The sequence below is a fragment of the Megalobrama amblycephala genome, linkage group LG5 (genome assembly GCF_018812025.1).
Source record: "Megalobrama amblycephala isolate DHTTF-2021 linkage group LG5, ASM1881202v1, whole genome shotgun sequence".
NCBI lineage: Eukaryota > Metazoa > Chordata > Actinopteri > Cypriniformes > Xenocyprididae > Megalobrama > Megalobrama amblycephala.
In genome coordinates this window covers 30,245,203-30,261,098 of record NC_063048.1, presented here as the reverse complement: position 1 = coordinate 30,261,098, position 15,896 = coordinate 30,245,203, and the positions used below count along the sequence as shown (strand labels likewise).

General features: G+C 36.8%; 1 protein-coding gene across 2 annotated transcripts in view; it reads right to left on the bottom strand.

Moving 5' to 3' along the window:
- insyn2ab (inhibitory synaptic factor 2Ab) overlaps positions 1 to 6,707 on the bottom strand; it is a 59,927-nt gene extending 53,220 nt beyond the window's left edge. The window contains exon 1 of one of the 2 annotated variants that reach the window (XM_048191790.1): positions 6,655 to 6,707. The gene's annotated coding sequence lies outside the window, so the exon portion shown is untranslated. Of the gene's footprint in view, positions 1 to 3,309; positions 4,187 to 6,654 lie in introns of those variants that run through there. The other variant, XM_048191789.1, reaches the window with a different exon arrangement.
- Between the last annotated feature and the right edge of the window lie 9,189 nt (positions 6,708 to 15,896).

Below are 15,896 nucleotides of genomic sequence, written 5' to 3'. Positions count from 1 at the left end.
TGTTATTGCTAAGAAATTTTGCAGTTTTTGTAAATGGGAGAAAAACAGCTGCTGCAAACATTTAGTTTTTTGGGGAAATTTGGTTTAAAAAAAAAGGTTAATTTAAAACATTTTTTACTACAATAAACTGAATATTTAATATCAAACAAATTATGCAATTTCTGATTTTAATTGTTGCATTCAGTTAAGAAGGATGAAAGGTGGGACAGGCCAAAATCACCATTTTAAAAGGGGGTCACTGTCTCTCTGTACTAAGTCAGGCTTCACTAAACAACGTATTGCCTTTAGCCACTGGCTGGTACAGAGAAAGTGCACTAGTTTGTAACACTGGATTTACAGACTTATCAGCAAGCCATGTAAGGAGTACAGTGGGATCAAATGACTGCTATTACCACAGCTCGGTGCGAGGGGCTGCGAATGAGAAATGTGCCGCTAATCCCACTAACAAGCTAAAGTATTAAAGTGACTGAAAATGGAGGAATCCCCTTCTGGATTTGTGATGTACACTTGGGTGTCATTAAACCACTGTAAGTGAAGAAAAAAATTTAACCCTTTGGTGCATGAATTACAATTGTGAAGTAAAAAATTAATAATTCACATTTTTTTAATTCAAAATGATATACAGTGCGGTTCAAATTCTGAATTTACAAATTCTTCTATTACTATTTTTCTAATTTACTACTTTTTCCATTACAAATGGTTATCAACATAATTTAAGAAAGGAAAGAAGTGGAATTGAAAAATGTTGACATTTTGCAGCACTCAAACTGCATGAACTCCACAAGAACAAGAAAGATCATGTTCTTCAGTATGATTTAAAGGGTAAGTTCACCCAAAAATTATAATTCTGTCGTTAATTACTCACCCTCATGTCGTTCCACACCCATAAGACCTTCGTTCATCTTTGGAACACAAATTAAGATATTTTTAATAAAATTCGATGGTTCAGTGAGACCTCCATTGACAGCAAGTAAATTAACACTTTCAATGCACAGAAAGCTACTAAAGACATATTTAAAAAATAGTTCATGTGACTACAGTGGTTCAACCTTAATGTTATGAAGCGACAAGAATTCTTTTTGTGTGCCAAAAAAAAAACAAAATAACGACTTATTCAACAATATCTAGTGATGGACGATTTCAAAACACTGCTTCATGAAGCTTTACAAATCTTTTGTTTCGAATCAATGATTCATGATTTCAGTAAACGAGGCTTCGTTACGTCATAAGTGTTTCGAAATTTCAATAGTTCATGTGACTTTGGCAGTTTGATATACGCTCAGAAACACTGATTCGATACATAAGATTCGTAAGCTTCATGAAGCATTATTTTGAAATCTCCCATCACTAGATTTTGTTGAAAAGTTGTTATTTTGTTTTTTTGTTTTTTTAGTGCACAAAAAGTATTCTTGTCACTTCGTAACATTAAGGTTGAACCACTGTAGTCACATGAACTGTTTTAAATATGTCTTTAGTAGCTTTCTGGGCATTTGACAGTGTTAATTATATTGCTGGCAATGCAAGCCTCACTGAGCCATCGAATTTTATCAAAAACATCTTAATTTGTGTTCCAAAGATGAACGAAGGTCTTACGGGTGTGGAACGACATGAGGGTGAGTAATTAATAACAGAATTTTCATTTTTGGGTGAACTAACCCTTTAAGAATGATCTAAAAGAGCATCTTGAGTTGAAGAACATCTGTGCAGAGTCACATGATCAATAGGCCATCTCAAATGTTCCTATTTTTTAGTGACCTAGAAATAGAGCAGAATCTGGAATATTTTTTTAATTAATTTTACAAATTTTTTACATGTTTCAAAATCATACAAAATCTAAACCCCACTAGATTTTGACACACAGGTCCTCTACAGTGGACTTCATAACTGAAAGGTGGGTGATTAATACATTCTACATGTTGCCATGAAAATCATTACTGAGATTTGGTATGCTGAACAAAACATATGTGAAATACTGTGATTTATCATTTAAAATATCTTTCCTTTGTTCACAGATTTCTAGAATTTAAACAAAAGCTTATTTCAAAAGGGCCAACATCAGTCATGACTTACAGAAGTGAACAAAAACTGAAGAAGGAGCAAAAAATAAGGAAAGAGAGTAAAGACGCTCTGGAGCGTGACAAAAAGCATTCATCCTCTGTTCAAATAGAGGCCTAAGACTGTGCAGAGCTGGGGAAGACGGTGGACGAAAATTCTGCTAAAATGAGATGGAAGGATGTAATATACCTCACTCAGTCTGGTTTTAGACCCAAGGATGTCTCAAAGGAAAATCTGTATGAAAAAAAACAGCACCTAATCTTACTGCAAGGAGAAAATAATGAAAGAATGATGGAAACATTTTACTCAAAATGGGTAAAAAGTAATACACTGGAGATTTTTCTATTCTGGCATGTGTATAAACGACAAAAAAGTTCATATCTGAAGGAAATGAGATTCTGAATCGCAGTGAAGATAGCAAGTGTCATTCCATCATACAGGGTGGTCCAAGTGGAAATCTCTTTCACACACACACATACACGTACACACACTGTAGCACAATATCATATGGTAAGGATGCCATCATTCAAAGCCACATCCTCTCATGTTTTGCTGACGTTTATACCTTACATAAAAGTTCTCTAAATGATTACTTGTCACATCTACATAATAGCTTCCAATAAATGCTTATTTACCCACCCATAATAGTGACAAACAGGTCTTAACCAAGTCTGCACCATTAAAATACATAACTTTAACTGAAGATACACCTTATACATAAGAGAGAGAAAGAAAAAAAACAAAATCACAGCATCCAATCGCAAACACATTGTGTTGAGCCTGCTGAGGCGTGGAAGAGAAAAAGCCCTCATCCACGAAGGACATAATCCCACATTCATCAAATTGCCTTTACACCTACACTGTTATTGCAGCGTTCAGCAAGTATTGTGACATGGCTTTTAACATACAATATTTTAGGCTGTAGAAAGTCTGGAACTAAACATCCGACTGTTGCGTGACATAACCAACTATATAAATTAGCTCAAACAAACCACATAAATCTCAAACCTCACAAGCTCCACCGTCTCCAGGGAACAGAAAAAAAAGTGAAATTAATTAACATCCTCCGGTTTGTGGCACAGACACATATGAAGTGTAATTGAACCCAAGCTCACTCAGTCACTTTACTTAGCACCAATACAGTAAGTAACCGTCAGCCAGCCGTGTTTCAACGAAGCACATTGCAATGCACAAACAGACCTTCCTGCTCTAACACTTGATGTGAAAACGAAGCCGGACGGAGGACACACTCACCCTAAGAGGACCATTAGCGGAGGAGAGGAAGACAGTGAAGGCGTCAGTCTCCCGTGGCACTGGGGCATATCCGTTTCTTTAGGAGCCATGCGAGGCGGCCGGCTGCAGACGAGTTGTTCCACATTGGCTGAAGTGCAGCAGTGAGAGGGTCTGCCCAACGCCGGAGCTGCAGCGAGCGAGCGGACACGCTCACGCGCACACACATGCAAGGGAGAGTGTGTGAGAGCGAAGATGCGCGCTACGTTTTGCGTCAAATTGAAATCCCACCACAAGGAGGCTTAAGAGATATGTCCCTCTTGATTTCTCACATCACTGAGAGAGGCACATGTGTGCGCGCACTGCACACACACACACACACACACACACACACACACACACACATATAACAAGAGCACAGACAGTTGGCGCGCGCGCGTACGCAGACGATGTTCCTCATCCGTTGCTGCAGACCTTGTGTGTTTGATAAGAAAAGAGAGAGAAAGATAAAGGAGACAGGATGTGAGGGAGAGTTTGGAAAGCAAAAGAGAGAAAGAGAGTTGGTCATCTCACAAACTAGCAGCCATATCTCTTATCTGAGCTTCCTAACCCACAGAGATTATATAATCAGAGTGGTAGGTGTGTGTTAAGGGGTTTTCGAAAGCTGAGAAGTAATAATACTGACGCATTTTAATTGGCTGGCCCGTGTATTATCACACTGATTACACCTCGTTACAAGATGACATGATTTAAATGAGAAAGAGATGGAGAGATTGGAAGATTACAATGTGGGTGAAAAAAAATAAAATGTACGGAAGCGTAATTGGATTGTTAATTAACGCGAGCCATCTCTGTGTTTTATAATTACCAGAATTCCTCTGGGGATCAATCAACCTTGTTGTTGCTACTTCTCTCTCTCTCTCTCTCACACACACACACACACACGCGCGCGACTGTCCCGATCATCATACGTAGCCAACACAATATTATGCCACGATGTAAAATTAAATCTTAGATCACGTTGGAAAAAACAACAAAATATTTACTTGATTGATGTAGCTAGTGTTTTGTTTACTTGCTATTCTGAAGCTCTAACAAAGTACAACTTTTAGGAATACAACAAAAAGCTTTTCTATTAGGATATACTGAAAAAGCATAGCTTATGTTGTGGATGAATGCATTTTTGTTAGTCCTACATACACTAAAATGATGTGTGGTTCAGTCCATCCACTCTTCCCAGCATGCACTGGGGCATGAATAATTAATATGGACTTGCAATGCTATTTGTGATTTTGTTGTCAATAGTAAATTATGATGTCAGTATGGGTTTGTTCTTCTACTCAAAATAATCAGTTTGTTGAATATTTCATGAGTGTTTTTTGTTTGTGTTCAACGTATGGTGTCAGAAGTTTTAGTTCACCCAAAAATGACATTTCTGTCATTAATTACTCACCCTCATGTCGTTCCACACCTAAGACCTTCGTTAATCTTCGAAACACAAATTAAGATATTTTTGATAAAATCCGATGGCTCAGTGAGGTCTCCATTGACAGCAAGATAATTAACACTTTAAATGCCCAGAAAGCTGCTAAAGACATATTTAAAACAGTTCATGTGACTACAGTGGTTCAACCTTAATGTTATGAAGCGACGAGAATACTTTACGAAGCTTAACGAATCTTACGGGTGTGGAATGACATGAGGGTGAGTAATTAATGACAGAATTTTCATTTTTGGGTGATCTAACCCTTTAAGAGAACAAGCACTTTGCTTTCTATGGCATGTATGTTTTTCATGTATGACACATAATAAAAATATATTAAAAACTAAATAAAGTTAATAGTTTGCATTTAACTTTTTAATGCAGAAAAGTATCTAAATCTTATCTAAATGACACAACATTATTATGAATATTATGGCAGATTTTAAAGGTGTCTTTTCAAAAGATGTAATATAAGTCTAAGGTGTCCCCTGAATGTGCCTGTGAAGTTTCAGCTCAAAATACCCCATAGATTTTTTTTAATTAACTGCCTATTTTGGGGCATCATTAACTATGCACTGATTCAGGCTGCACGGCCCCTTTAAATCTCTCGCTCCCTGCCCTCCTGAGCTCTCGACTATAAGTGCAGTTATACAGTGCATAAACAAAGTTCACACAGCTAATATAACCCTCATGGATCTTTACAAGATGTTCGTCATTCAAGCTGCATGTATGCATTGATTCCTGCGAGTACAGTGTTTATTTTGATCTTTACATTTGATTCTGAATGAGTTTGAGGCTTTATGCTCTGTGGCTAACGGCTAATGCTACACTGTTGGAGAGATTTACAATGAATGAAGTTGTGTTTATGAATTATACAGACTGCAAGTGTTTAAAAATGAAAATAGCGACGGCTCTTGTCTCCGCGAATACAGTAATAAACGATGGTAACTTTAACCACATTTAACAGTACATTAGCAACATGCTAATGAAACATTTAGAAAGACAATTTACAAATATCACTAAAAATATCATGATATTATGGATCATGTCAGTTATTATCGCTCCATCTGCCATTTTTCGCTATTGTCCTTGCTTGCTTACCTAGTCTGATGATTCAGCTGTGCACAGATCCAGACGTTAATACTGGCTGCCCTTGTGTAATGCTTTGAACATGGGCTGGTATATGCAAACATTGGGGGCGTACATATTAATGATCCCGACTGTTACATAACAGTCAGTGTTATGTTGAGATTCGCCTGTTTTCCGGAGGTCTTTTAAACAAATGAGATTTATATAAGAAGGAGGAAGCAATGGAGTTTGAAACTCAACGTATGTCTTTTCCACGTACTGAACTCTTGTTATTCAACTATGCCGAGGTAAATTCAATTTTTGATTCTAGGGCACCTCTAAGTATTGGCAACTTGGTCATTTAAGTTAAGACATTTACTAAAAATAATAACATGAATCCAACGGGGCGAAAAACCTTGAAATCTGTAGCCATTTTTCATGCCATGAATTAACTTCTTTCCCTCACCCAGAGTAATATGTTCCCATCCTGAAACTGAATCTTTGTTCTTCACTCTCTGCCACTGAGATGCACATGAAATACAAGCTAGTGGAGTATAACACTTCATAAACCTGCTTCAGAACAATTCTTTGGTGCATTAATTTAGTATCAGATCCCTTTTACTGTACCTCCACTGGAATGCAGCACAGCCACTCTAACTGCTGATGATGATAATACATGAACTCAAGGTCAGGGATGTGACCTTGATGGTCACTATTCTCAAAGACAATGTGAATTGGTGCTTTAAACCCATTTTAATCTATCACAGATTCCCCAAAAATATTAAAGGATTATAATTTATAATATATAATTTACTCACCCCCATGTCATCCAAGATGTTTATGTCTTTCTTTCTTCAGTCGAAAAGAAATTAAGGTTTTTGAGGAAAACATTCCAGGATTTTTCTCCATATAGTGGACTTCAACGGCTAACAATGGTCCAAATTGCAGTTTCAATGCAGCTTCAAAAGGCTCTACACGATCCCAGCTGAGGAATAAGGGAAACGACCTGTCATTTAGTAAAAAAAAATTAAAATTATATACTTTTTAGCAACAAATGCACATCTTGCACTGCTCTGCGATGCACCACGCATTAAGTAATCTCGTTGGAAAGGTCACGCGTGACGTAGGCGGAAGTACCGCGGTAAGGCGAAAAACTCCACCTCATTTTCTCCTCCAACTTCAAAATTGTCCGACATCGTTGTTTTACCTTCTTTTTTTTTTTTTTTTTTTTTTTTTTTTTTTTTGTAAAGGCCATTGAAACCACAATTTGGACCTTCACGACCCCAGTGAAGTCAACTATATGGAAAAAATCCTGGAATGTTTTCCGCAAAAACATAAAAAGAAAGAAAGACATAAACTTTGTGGATTATCAGGAAATTTGAATTCAGTCAGTACAATCGTTTTCAACACTGGTGATAATAACAAATATTTCTTGAGCAGCAAATCAGCATATGAGATTGATCCTTTCTGAAGGATCATGTGACACTGAAGACTGGAGTAGTGATGCTGAAAATTCAGCTTTGCCTTCACAGGAATAAATTACATTTTAAAATATAATAAAATAGAAAACAGATATTTTAAATTGTAATAATATTTCACAAAATTACTATCCACCCTCCCAAAGCTTACAGACTTCAAACTGTAGGCAACAAGTGGAACAGAATTAAATACGTTTATGAACACCTTGTTTTGTTTCATAGGAAAAAAAGAAACTGTACTGCATTCAGTTTTTAATTTTCACTTTTAAATTTGCATCTAACTATAATCTGCAGTACTTGCCAGAACATTTGGCGTTTCATTTGCACTGTACAACCTGTTCAGATTTTCCTCCAAAAAATGCTTGATTGCTTTACAAATTCAGCTTACTTTGCAACCGCTAAAAGTGTTCCTACATCAATAAATGTGCTCATATCATATTCATGAAGTTCAGAAAAAATATTCTGCATACATATTCTGCAATTAAAACAGCAAAAAAGGCTGTTCTCATTAGAGGGTGAGTAGGGAGTTCATACACTGTGTCTCTCTTAGCCACAAAATGTTCGTCTCTGCAGGTGTCTGTGAAATGGAACTTCTCTCCCTTGTGCCTCAGGCCATCGGCTGTCATTAAGCAGAAAGTAAAATAACACTCTTCTCTCCACCAATTACTGAAGGAGAATTTTTTTTTTAATTCAGCAGGAATATAGACTCCATCTGCTAACACAGCTTAAACAGTTTGACAACACAAAAAAAGATTTGTAAAACATACTTTATGGAGACTCCATTCACAAGATGTTTAAGGATGGGAAGTGTTTCGAGCTGACATTTCCCAGAATGCCCTAAGTGGTAATAGTCAGTGTGCAAATTATACAGTGACTTTCAGCGAGGTCAAATCTTTTAAATGGAATTTCTGCCGTTTTCAGGACGTGCTCTGTTGAGGTTTGTCTCGTGCAATTCAAACTGTCTTTTGGTGCCGCCAGCATATACATATCAGCTTTTTTAAAGTGACAATGAACTCAGAATGTTCCCATTGGCATACCGGACACCCCCGTGGTGGTTGGGGGATTCAGATACAATGCGAGGCCCCCCTCACAGCATTATGAGCCAGATATATTACGGTTCAATTTGCCTGTCAAGAACGGTTTTTCTCTGCATAGAAGCCAAAATCGAATTCAAAGGTGTCATCAGCAGGCAATAGAACAACATAAGGGAATCATTTTCTCTTCTGGTTGTTTTAACCCTGATCTGAACATGCCCTGAGGTGTGAGTCTGGATATGGTGGAAAGAAACAGTGAGAGAGACAGCTGAGATGTTTTCTGAGAGCTCTTGCCTATATTACTGAGCAGGCCTAATCAGAGGAGTAAAAAGAGAGGAGAAAACCTCCCCATCTTGAGGCTGTGAGCACATCCTCCTGCTTTCTTCTGCCGCAGCTAAGAGTCATTTTCACTGCTTGATTCCCATTGGCTCAACTCTCACTGAAGGCCGCTGGGCTTCCTCTTATTGTTACAGGAACAGATCACCTTCTGCTCATTAATTTCATAATGTTCATGCATATTCCCTCGAGACTGCATGAACCCACTTCATGTATATTCTGACTGTGCATAATAACAAAATAACCTCCAAGAATTTTCCCACCATCCTTTAGGTCACTTAATTTCCATCCTTTTATAGTTCAATAGGTATAAAAAGAAATTAGCATTATAATTAAAATCACACACTGGAATATTTCTTCATTTTTCTTCATTTGGGTCTGCAAGCTAGGGCCATAAGAAAAAATGCTTCTTTTTTGCATTCTTTTTTTAAAGTATTTGAATAACATTTTCTTTTCATTACACATTGTATTTCTCAAATGCAGGTATAAATCATCCATTTTGCTCTCAGAAACTCTCTAGAAACTCCTGAATGCTCTAAATTACACAAGGAACCTTCTAACATGGGACATTCCAGAAATATTAAAACATCATTAGTGCCCAAACTATGCAGTAATCACTATTTGTTTAACAAATATAATTAACACAACCAAAAACTGCCCACTTGATAGCAACTAAATTAAACTTTAAAGGGATATTTCACCCAAAAGTGAAAATTATCCCATGATTTACTCACCCTCAAGCGATCCAAGGTGTATAATCTTCTTTCAGACGAACACAATTGGAGATATATTTAAAAATATCCTTGCTCCTCCAAACTTTATAATGGTTGCGATGTGGGGGGGGGGGGGCACATTTTGAAGCCAAAAAAAAAAAAAAAAATGCATCCATCCATAATAAAAGTAATACATACGGCTCCAGTGGGTTAATAAAGGCCTTTTGAAGCAAAGCAATGCGTTTTTGTAAGAAAAATATCCATATTTAAAAGTGCCGTAGAACGTCTTTTTAAAAGATGTAATATAAGTCTAAGGTGTCCCCTGAATGTGTCTGTGAAGTTTCAGCTCAAAATACCCCATAGATTTTTTTTAATTAATTTTTTTAACTGCCTATTTTGGGGCATCATTAAATATGAGCCGATTCAGGCTGCGGCCCCTTTAAATGCTCACGCTCTCCACCCACGGAGCTCGCGCTTGCCTTAAACAGCATAAACAAAGTTCACACAGCTAATATAACCCTCAAAATTGTTCTTTACAAAGTGTTCGTCATGCAGCATGTCTAATCGCATAAGTATGGTATTTATTTGGATGTTTACATTTGATTCTGAATGAGTTTGATAGTGCTCCGTGGCTAAAGCTAACATTACACACTGTTGGAGAGATTTATAAAGAATGAAGTTGTGTTTATGAATTATACAGACTGCAAGTGTTTAAAAAAATGAAAATAACATGAATACAGTAAGAAACAATGGTAACTTTAACCACATTTAACACAGTAGCAATGTACATTAGCAACATGCTAACGAAACATTTAGAAAGACAATTTACAAATATCACTAAAAATATCATGTTATCATGGATCATGTCAGTTATTATCGCTCCATCTGCCATTTTTCGCTATTGTTCTTGCTTGCTTACCTAGTCTGATGATTCAACTGTGCTCATCCAGACGTCCTGCCCTTGTCTAATGCTTGAACATGAGCTAGCATATGCAAATATTGGGGGCGTACATATTAATGATCCCGACTGTTACGTAGCAGTCTGTGTTATGTTGAGATTCGCCTGTTCGTCTGAGGTCTTTTAAACAAATGAGATTTATATAAGAAGGAGGAAACAATGGTGTTTGAGACTCACTGTATGTCATTTCCATGTACTGATCTCTTGTTATTTAACTATGCCAAGATAAATTCAATTTTTAATTCTAGGGCACCTTTAAAACTTTATAAATTCAAATAACTAGCTTCCCGGCGGACGACCGTACACATACTGCACAAGTCAACTTGCACCAAATGACTAAGCCCAGTAGGAGTATCGTAAGCTTAGACGCCTCTCGCGGTTCAAACAAATAGGGCTGGGCAACAAACTCATGCTCCTCCGACATTTCTCTTTAAAAATGATCAATTTCTAATTCGTGACCGGTGTTTTGTTTTGCTCTATCCTCTGCGCTTCCACGTTTGTCATGCATCAGGTCAGAGGTCACTCTTCCGTCGCAAATCGATGCGTATGGCTGTCTGCCGAAAGCTAGTTATTATAGCTAATAAAGTTTTAAATATGGATATTTTTCTTACAAAAACCCATTGCTTCGCTTCAGAAGGCCTTTATTAATCCCCTGGAGCCATATGGATTACTTTTATGATGGATGGATGCTTTTTTTTTTGGCTCCAAAATGTGGCCCCCCTTCACAACCTTTATAAAGTTTGAAGGAGCAAGGATATTTTTAAATATATCTCTGGTTGTGTTCATCTGAAAGAAGAAAGTCATATACATGGGATAATTTTCATTTTTGGGTGAACTATCCCTTTAAGTTCCATTTAAAATCTGTTTTTATAACAATACAATGTGTAAAGTTATTATAAAATTATCAACTCATTTGTTTGTGAATCGGACTACACTGGTCACGCTGTGTTTTTGGTTCACTAAAGAGAATCCTTTTAAAAGAATCATTTGTTCATGAATTGGATCAGAATATCTTCCTTTGTGTTCAACAGAACAAAGAAATTTATACAGGTTTGGAACAACCTGAGGGTGAGTAAATGATGACAGAGTTTTCATTTTTGGGTGAACTATCCCTTTAAGAGTTACAAAAGACCTAACAATTTGTGCTGACAATTGATTAGTGGCCTAGAAATAGTGCAGAATCTCCATGAATTATTATCTTCATGAATTTACATTTTCATCTTCATTCAACTTTCTTCTCATTTTATTTCAATCCCAAAACATACCTATAGTTTAAATATCCCAGATTTTCAGTGTGGTTTCAGACTTTAGGACCCCTCCTTATTTATGCAAATACAGTACAATGGGCTGCAACTACATGTAATGGAAATAGGAGATTCTCCAGGGCACACTGTCAGGATGAATCAACCTTGGCTGAAAGGATGGTTCCACAAATCATGTAGTAATTCTATATTTTGAGGAAGAATGAACAAAGGTTGCTATTATAGAGTATTGTGAAGAGGAGTACTGTGTTCATCTCATGAGTGCTCTATGGAGGGGAGTAGGCAGATGTTACGTGTGTCGAGGGACTGAGGACGCTGGATGTTCTTCAGGCTTTGTGAAGCGTGGTGCACAGGAGATTGACTGTGATTAACAGCATCACTGGTGGTTGTTTAAACCTTTTCTCAAGCTTTATGGTGTCAGCACAGCTCTCTTGGCAGCATGTGTGCGGGTGTCTGTATGTGTAGCAGTGTGTATAAAAAACAAAGCAGGTGTCCTGGACTATTTACATCTACTGAAGCGTTGCTGCCCCCTACCTTCAGTAATCTCCCCTTACCTAGTCTATCCAAACACACACACGCTGATTTTTCACAAAGATAACAGAGATTGCATGCCTAGTTAGACACAGATGGTGACTGCACAATTGACCACACTTTAATCGTTAACCTCCCCTTGTTATCACCGGAATGCTGCATTATTCCTTCGAGGCATCCAGGAAAGAATCTATAAAGGGCAGATCCACTGTCCTCAACTGACCAACATATTTGCATTTACCAAATTAGCCCAAGTGCCCTTTGCTAGAGACGTGTTCCTGAAATAAAAAGGACTCTGTAGATTTGGCAGTATAATATTTCTAGTCTTGGTAATTAAATTTGCTGGCATGCACCATATCATTTGCAAGGTGATGTCTAGTCTTAAATTTCATTGTTAACAAGGCATTGCTCGATCCTCACGGTCCTTTCTCTGTATGGCTAACATGTACTCATAGAGTTCTAATAACAGTAATGGAAGCAGAGCTGCTAGAGTGAGATATTTACACTCAAGGGACTCATTTACACTTGGTAACTGTATGGCATGAGCAATGTTTTTTCTCCTTCTTTTTCTAACCCTGTCCTCTTAGATGTTAAATTTTATTTTTTTAATTGCACTGATCTGTAGGGTTGGATATGGATACATATTTTCTGATTCAATTCTAATTCAATTCTTATTCATTTGGGAATATTTCTGTTATAATGTCCAAGAAACTTTCTCAGCTCCAAATCATACATTAAAACTTCTTACATGGAACATTATTAAAAATATTAAGGTTGAAAATTACCAATAGTGCCCAAACTATGTAAATGAACTGCTATTGAAAGGATTAGTTCACTTCAGAATTCAAATTTCCTGATAATTTACTCACTCTCATGTCATCCAAGATATTTATGTCTTTCTTTCTGCAGTTGAAAAGAAATTAAGGTTTTTGAGGAAAACATTCCAGGATTTTTCTCCATATAGTGGACTTCAATGGGGTTCAATGTGTTGAAGGTCCAAATTGCAGTTTCAAGGCAGCTTCAAAGGGCTCTACACAATCCCAGCAGAGGAATAAGGTCTTGTCTAGTGAAACGATTGGCCATTTTCCGAAAAAAAAAAAAAAGATATACATTTTAACCAAAAATGCTCATCTTGCACTAGCTCTACGATGCGCCACGTTGGAAAGGTCACACTTGATGTAGGCGAAAGTACCAATCCAGTGTCTACAAAGCGAACATGCAAAGACTAAGTCAAATGCAAGTCAAAAAAAGGTAAAACAAAGATGTCGGACGATTTTTAAATAAATGAGATGGAGTTCTTTGCGGTACTTCTGCCTACGTCGCGCGTGACCTTTCTAACGTAACTAATGCGTGGTGCATCGGAGAGCTAGTGCAAGACGAGCATTTGTGGCTAAAAAGTATAAAAATTATTATTTTTTTTAGAAAATGACTGATCGTTTCACTAGATAAGACCCTTATTCCTCATCTGGGATTGTGTAGAGCTCTTTGAAGCTGCATTTAAACTGGAATTTAGACCTTCAGCCTGTTGAACCCCACTATATGGAGAAAAATCCTGGAATGTTTTCCTCAAAAACCTTTCTTTTTGACCGAAGAAAGAAAGACATAAACATCTTGGATGACATGGTGGTGAGTATATTATCAGGAAATTTATACCCGGGAATACTTAAGTTATAAACTTACCTGAAAGAGTACAGAAAGTTCCGCAGTCATTTCGAATGATTCAATACAAGGAGTCATTTGTTTGTCAAGAATCATTAGCTTTTGAATCAGACTGCACTGGTCATGACCAATTTGTTTGATTAACTAAAAAGAATAATTTGCTTGTGTATTTAATTACTCAATTATCTCATCACATTTAAGTTAGAATGCAAACAGATAAAATATGACTTGTGCTGTAGATTCATCTGTGAAACCGCAGAAACACTGACACAGCGCAAAAGATTGATAATGTGATTTAAAAAAATGTGAATACGTTCGCTTTAATGAAGATCAGTTTTTGTTTTGTTTTTTTATCCAGCCCTACTAACTTGTCATTTAGTTGAATTATTCATAGCAACTCAAAGTTGCTGAACTCAAAGTTAAGTTCCTTGTTAAGGGCACAGTAAGGTAGGATTTGAACCTACAATCTTTTGACTAAACCAGATCTTTAACCACTAAGCTTCACCATCCTGCTTTCAAACCCGAGTTGTCAATCACTCAGCTTTATCTGAAATGACAAATAATGGATTCAAGTAATTACATGCAAAACCCACTGAGAGAAGTGGGGTCGACTTAAATGTATCCTATCTACGCAGCACTGAGTCTCTGATTTGAGGGTATGTCTGGATTAAGCTGACTGACTTTTACCAAGAAAGTCATTAAACAGTAAAAACTCTATCTTTAATACAGTGACAGTGACAAAAGCCGCTGACTCTGACACTGTGAAGTTGATTTTAAAAAGCAGGGACTGACCTTCCTCTATCAAAAGCAATTACAATCACATTTAATAATGCAGTAGAGACTTTCTCCAATGTGTCTTAATGCCAAACAAAATCATCATGATTAATGTCACTTTTTCCTTCGAGAGAACAGAGATTTTTTCCCCTTTACCTTGGATGAAGTAACAGCTTTCAGTTAAAAACACATTGATTCAAAAAGTCAGTATCTTTCTTGATAAATCAGAGGTTTTAGCATTATTTTTGTTGGGGTATGTAATGTAAATCTGTCTGATCAAGTTCTTATTCAAGTCACCTCATTCAATTCATACCAAAAAAAAAAAAAAAAAAAACAGCATTTTGGGCCCAGAAAAATAACGCTTTGTAATGAAATACTGCAATTGTTTTAATTCAATTAGCTACTTTTTGTAAGTAAATAAAAGTACCTTGACTGTCATTTACGACTTTAAATTACAAAAAAAAAAACTGTACTTTGACATTCTACAGTTTTAAAGCAGCTTCCCAACAGTAATTTGCTTTGTCAGAGCATCCACAGAACAGAAGCGTCAGGAACCGTGTCAACTTAGCCATAAACTATGTATCAACTATACATCTGTTTAACATAACTCTCTCTGTTCTGTGGGTTGTAACTCTTTGCTTGGAGCAGATACAAACACAAAGCACTGAGGCGTATTGGCGAGACATGACAGCTTTGCCATCTAACAGATCTCGCCACACGAGGAGGCTTTGCTGCAAAAGCAGGAGTCCTGGAGAGAGTTTCCATGCTGTCAAATGTCCCTTTGTCAATAGACAAAGCAAAATGCTCATGCTGTTTGTAATGCAGTGGTGGAGTGTTTTTGTCCTCTCTGACAGGGCATGACAATAGATTTAATGGCTTGTATGTTAGCGGTTACTTGGGAGTTTTTTATTGCCCGTGCAATTTTGTTTTTTGTTATTGATGTGTAGTAGGTTAAATCATTTGTGGTAAATTACGATAAATAATTTATGACCTTGTTCACTCTCATTCTTTACATAATTGCTTGAGAGAAGAGTTTATGTTTCTTTCCTGTTGAAGTCAGAATATAGCCTGAGGCACATAGTTCTACTTAAAATTTGTACCAGAAAAAAAAAAAAAAAAAAAAAAAAAATCATGAGACAGTGAAAAATATAACAAGGCAATCATACAGTGAATCTATTGTATTATAATACCATAGCAAAAACAATTCGGTAGACACATAAAATATACAAAACAACAGCATTTGGCCGCAACATGATCACATTAGTATTTGTAGATATTTGTATGTAAAGTGTGGTACTGTAACATTTTTGTGTAG